The sequence below is a fragment of the Mastacembelus armatus genome, chromosome 21, assembly GCF_900324485.2.
Source record: "Mastacembelus armatus chromosome 21, fMasArm1.2, whole genome shotgun sequence".
Classification (NCBI taxonomy): Eukaryota; Metazoa; Chordata; class Actinopteri; order Synbranchiformes; family Mastacembelidae; genus Mastacembelus; species Mastacembelus armatus.
This window is the reverse complement of record NC_046653.1, coordinates 15,748,032-15,754,597: the sequence shown is the minus strand read 5'-3', so window position 1 is coordinate 15,754,597 and position 6,566 is coordinate 15,748,032.

The following is a 6,566-nucleotide window of genomic DNA, read 5'->3' as shown; positions in this document are numbered from 1 at the left end:
GTGAACTACACAAACGTAATATTTGCTCATTTATACAACGCCAACTAGTGATATTCAGTTTGAATCTCTGCTGGGAGCTTAAAAGAATAATAAACAGCCCAATCCATACGAATGTATGAAAATAAATACAAATACATAGAATACAAATAGTAGTTGTGGAATTCTAAGCTATGATTTGTGCGTGCATCCACAGAGGCAGCCATCCTATATCTAAATGCCACAACTCGTAAGGCACTGCAGGGTGATTCAGTGTGCCTTTGCTTAGACTGATACATGCAATAAAGAATGCTGTCACTTGCACTCAGGGTCAGGCTCGGATTTGTTTGTTGCCATAGAAAAGATGCATCAGGATGGGTTCAAATGTGAACCTCCTGACTGTCTCTGGCAGAGCAGAGCTGATTTTACTTACAAATCAGAAAAATGAGTCCAATTCTTTAAATAAGTACATGGAGTCATTATCTTACGTTTAGGTGACGACACATCCCTTTCTGTGGGTCATAAATTAGCAAGACATCAAGGATGTACTGATGAGCAAGGAGAATGTGACTGAAAATTTGCTTGCCCTGTGGCAGGAGGACTGGGAGACTCAGCGTATTCTGGACAGTTATGTTTGTCCATTTGGGCTTGTGGCCCAGAGGCCAACCCAAATGGCAGAGGATATTAGGGTCAGACAGAAGCATGATCTAAGAAGACTATGGCTGAAGCTTAGACCGATAAAATCCTGCCGCCCTGCTGATCCCTAACTCTGCTCTCTCTGAGTCCCTTTTAAAACAGTTGATTTCAGTCATTCTGGCACACTTGGCCACTTAAAGCCCAGCAGTGCTTACATTTTGCAACTCCTGCCTTTGGATCTTGTTGCTTACTTTTAAAGGAGGAATAAGCAGAGCATAACCACTTTGCATAAATTGCAAACCATGCTAAATAGCGAGGGATTAAATGTTCAAAAGCATTAGAACACCAGATTTTATCAGGAAAAGTCCACAGAATTAAATCACGTTTTTATATAAATTCATCTAAACTGCTCAACTCAACTGTGCAGCACACTGATGTAACTTAGTAGCTTTTACTGACCTCTGATCCACAACTTAGCATTACCAGCCCCTGGACTTCAACCACATGTGTCAGCAGCCACTACAACAAACTGCCCCAAGAAACCCCATTTAATTGTCTCTATACAATGTTTTGTTTACTTCTGTGTTTTTGACCTATTAGCCACATCTGTACCTAAACTCCACCAGTCTGTTAGTGCAACACTAATTATGCATTTGCTGCAGCTGATTTATTCAGTGAATGGAACAGCTTTTAAGGACAATTTTAAAGATCTGAACAGCATGAATATTCAGTGGTGTGACTAATTGGGATAAGAAGTGAAGTGTTACCTGGCTGAGTCACGCTTTGAAAAGATTATGGATTTGGTTTGCTAGTTTAACTACACCTGCTGATAAACTTCAAAGTAATACTGGGAGGCTGAAACCTATTCTGTGTAGAGTGAAAAAAAAAAACAACATAATGGGGATGACACAAAGTTGCTTGAAACACAGAGGTACTGTGTGTTTGGTTAACTTGCAAGTTAACTTGCAAGTTATTAAACATGCTCATACGGGTCACTGGCAGGTCATATTTGGTACATCGATCCATTTATCATCTACACTGTATTATCCTGGTGAAGGGTCACTGAGGGCTCAATCCTCTCCCAGCATGCAATGGGCAACTGGATGGGTACACAATGGACTTAGGCCAGTCTGTCACAGCTCTATAAACTGTTCTCCTTTTGGGCCACAGCAAGCAGCTTTAAAAAAAAAACAAAAAAAAAAAAAACGGCTCTACTGTATACAACTTGCACATCACCAAAAAGCACAAAAAAGGCAGGAACTGTCTGGTGAATATGAGTTAAAAAGCCACAAAATTCTCTCACAAATTGGTAGAGACCAAAAACAGAGCAAAAAGAGAAAATATTGGACTTTCATTTGCCAGGGGGACAGGCTCCAAATGAATGATAATGTTGAACTGCTGGATGTGTAACTTTTTGTAAATGTTTGCCAACACGTTTGCCATAGTTTGTAAAATGTTTATTTTTGCAACCCCTTGTGTCGATATGTGGCCATATACTGCAATGCTTGGTAAAAGATATCCAACTCTGGTCCTGAAAGGCCGCTGCCCTTTTTGTTTTGCAACTATACCTGACCTACCAAACAAAGTGAATCGGTATCTTCCAGCTTCTTACTGGCTGAACACACCTGATCCAGGTAATTAGGAGTGGGTAGGTCAAGGATAGTTGGAAAACAAGCCCTTATCACCACCCTTATCACCGGCTGGGAACCCCTGCTATTGGTCTTTCATTACATCAGGCATCAATGTTGTAAATTATAGCCTTGCAACAATCATATTTTAGTGAAAAATCCAGATTCTATTTCAAATGCATAAGTTTAGTCCATCACTAAATCTCCTTAGAACATAAAAGCTAATTTGGAGGTTCCAGTCCAGCCTTTCTCAGACTGATGAAGCCACTTGGATGGGTGGCGAAACATTTCAGCCTTAAAGAACTGAAAGTCCAGTTGCCATGACTCAACCTCTAGATAACCTCCAATGGACGACTGAGAATCTTGACAGACATAAAAGCTAACCTGCTTCTGTTACTTCTGTGCGTACATGGCCTTAGCAGTCTAAAGTCTTTTTTACAGTAAATAACATCAATGCACTTATATGTCAGTTATATACTCAGTAATTAACTCTGGCTGAATTAGAAAGTCATCACAAAACACGAACTCATAGCACAGTACTCACTGGATGACAGTGAAGATGCCAAGTTCATTGTCGTCTGGGTTCATTGCTGATGACAAGTCTTTAATGCGGTACTTGTTTCAGTTTTTCCTGTCCAGGTCTTTCAAGCTTCTTTCACTGATGTGCGCCCCCGTCCTTCCTCCTGTCTCCAAAGTTTCTCCCTGGTTGATTAGGACTTTCCACAGGCAGCTGAGCTTGTCTGACTAAGCCATTCAGTTATGATTACATACAGTGCCCTGTCAGTGAGTGAGTGGCCAGTGCCCTGGGGGAGGAGACCGAGCTTGTCGCTTCTGCCTCTGTAATGAAATAACATCACATTCCGGGCCAGTGCATCAGAAAACACAGAGGGATCAATGCTGAACAGCTGGACTCCAAAGGGTTGCTGTGCTGGTGAAGGCTGCCTCAATCAACAAGCCTCTCATGGAAAGTATGTTTTGTTTACATGAAATTCACCTATGGTGATTTCATATTTCAACTCAATTCCACTGCTTATAGCAGGAAAGTAAAATAAAATCGCAGAGTTGCTGTTTCCAGTTTGGGTAATTACATACATCATTGTTTGATAATATTATATACAACATTTACATCACATTACTAAATTACAATATCTGAAATATTAATCTCATTACTATACAAGGCATTTGGAAAAGGCATGTGTTTTATCATCCACGAGAGCTTAAAAATTAAGCCTTAAAATAATCCAAACTCTGTCACTCTCTGCCTGCCAACTGTCACCCTTAACAGAGCCAAACCTAAATCCTATATAAACCATGGAATTAGATCTTAACCTAAATGTTACTGCAGTAGCTACAAATGCTATTTTATTATACATATTTTGAATGTTATTATACACATCTCATTTCAAACAATGAAGTTTGTTATACCATATTTTAAATGTACAGCGTATTTAACATGGTGTATATTATAACAATTTTTGGATTTTTAGGGCATTTTCCCATAAAGTCTTGGCATTTTAACACCATGATAGTTCACAGTGGATTATGCCATGCAAACTCTTTCATGCATGAATGACATACACAGTCTTCCATTAGTTATGAACTGGAGGCACGTGTCTTTGCCTCTGCAAGCAAATGGAAGTGCTTGCGTAACACATCCCATGACATGTACACACAGCAGTCTATAATAACCGAGAGTTCAGCTATCTTTATAACAACAACACAGTGTAACTGAACATGTTTTTTTTTTATCAAAACAATACTTACTATACAGTGTATATGTACAAACCAAGCTGTTGTTACAGTAATTTGTACATTGCAAATTGTGCACACCATTTCTCTTTATGAATATGTAGTAGCTGTGTGTGGCCATATGGTCAAAATAGAGTGCTGTGAGAGGTTAAACCATACAAAAGCAGACCTTTCTGTGTGATAAATACAGCACATGAATCCATCTGATCATGTGGCCTAACACTTGCCCTTGGGCCACAGTGCACTGCATCAGTGGCCTGTTTTTCTGTGACACACAGGGCACAACACTTGGAGTGGGGACAGGAAGTGTGCAAAGTGAAATAACCCTGCACCGTGTAGGCAATTTAAAAAAAAAAAAAAAACATATTTATTATGTTGTCTTAGGGTCATAAGTGTGAAGATTTAAAATAGTGTTGATATGCAGTGCGTGTTTTCTGAGACTCATCTGTTTTAATGTGCTGTTCCACTGTGTGTGGGTGGATGGCTCATTTGTTTCCTTAGAACAATGTGAAGCTGAATGCTTCTTTGCAAACTGCTCTGACAGCTCAGATGACTTCAATACACATTCTGAATTTCTGATTAACTACACTGAAGGGCACATGAAACACAAAGATCCCACTGGCTAAAACTAAGAAAGAAACGCACAAGGTGCCATTACCTCTACACTCAAAAGATATAAAAGTATGTGTCGCTTTTCAGATATTCAAATCAGATTTGTGCCTCACATAAAAGCAGTGACTGTTGTATTACTTGATGAAAAAACAGAGTCATGATGCAGTCATTTGCATAAAATAATGAGTTGCTCCATGCAGAATAGGAAACTCATATAGGAGCGACTGCTTGGCTCTCAACTAAAGGTTACAAATGTATTTGTAAAAACTGTCAAGTGCATTCACCCTAGTAGTGTGATTTACACTATTTGACTACAGTTCTCAATCAGGATCATTAAATTGTGCACTTTAATGTGATTTTATGATTTCAACAGCAACTTGTTATGGTTAATGACCTCTTTGGCTTTCTTTTGTGAAGGCAAAAAAGTTAATGAAACTACTTTTCAGAAAATCATTCAAATAGAACACTAACAATCCCAACAGACTTAAATACAACTCTCCCAATAAACTTCTAAATCTACTCATACCATAGACAGGAAGTACACAAAAGTCAATTGCAGTCAATCAGATCCCAGGATATCACATTTCTCAAATCAACACACAACCGAAGCTCCTCCCTGTTGCCCTGGGAAGATAGGATTCACAGCATCTAGCAATTATCTGTAATGTGGGAGAAAAATCAATGTGCCCATGGAAAGCTGCTAAGGTCACCAAGCCGACGTTGTCACTTGAATCAGAACCGCTGCATTTGCTGCAGGCTGCGCTCCAAGCTTATCAGCCAGCCTCTGTGAGAACACGCATGATTTGGAATGTCACAGATTATGATAACGATAGGGATGATAACTGGGTTTTGCATGTGATCATATTAATTCTGTAAAGATCCTTTCATTTTCTAAAGAAACTATATTTACTTTTAACTTCATTTTTTTATAGTTAGAGTTTAATTTTAGTTCTGTCCTAAAGAATCTAAATTTCTTGTCAATTGTATTTTTGATAATTGGAATAACATATAAGAGGCAGAGGCAGAATTCACTATCCAAGATAAATATTTACAAATATTGTAAACGAATTCTGATAGATATAGAGCGCTAGATACCTGCTAAGAATCCACAATCAATATCATTAAATATATCTATTGTTATTTTGGAATTTGTGGGAAAAAAGAAAACTGAAACAACCTCAGACTCACCACTGTTGCTCTTGGTTTATGTCCAAACTGCTGCAATCACAAATTCCCTTCTCATCTGTATTGACAATTTCGATGTCTTCTCTCTCAGGTAGATACTCATAACTGGAGCTAATCGAGGACAAGCTTCGAGTGTGCCCTCTTTGTGGGTAAGAAGATCCCAGCAGCACTGTAAGGGAGGAGAGGCTTTCTTGAAACACTGATAGTCTGGTGTAAATTCTATTAATGGCAAGGGGATATTGAGAAGAATGAAAAATCAATACACTGTGGCCAGTAATGTTTGAAGGATCAGGTTGAGTGGAAATGTGAGATGGCATGGCCTTGCCCTGATGCAGAGACTGCATCTGTAAGTGGTTAATCAAGTGCTTATCAGACATTCAGATTGCATTTTCCTCTCACCATTATTGTGTTTTTCCTCTTTACTGTAAAGAGGATATGCTATCTGATGCAAAAGATGGTAATCGGAGTGATATTAACGGTCGCCAATCTGATATAGGTGCACTCTACAAAAGGGATTGAAAATTGTGTTTTGTCTTAAGGACTCAGGTTTCAAGAGAAGAAATGCATTGTGCTTCACTTCTGCGCTAAATGCAGAAGTATGTAGGGTGGCACACATAAACAAACACACACACACACGCACACCACACACGTTTGATTAGCAGAAATTCCTGGAAATGATGGGGTGTCTGTGTTGACTCGTTAAAATTTTGCATCCCTGTTGTGTTAAATTGAAACCTTCCATTTGTTGTGGAGACATACTGCATAAATTGTATAATATCT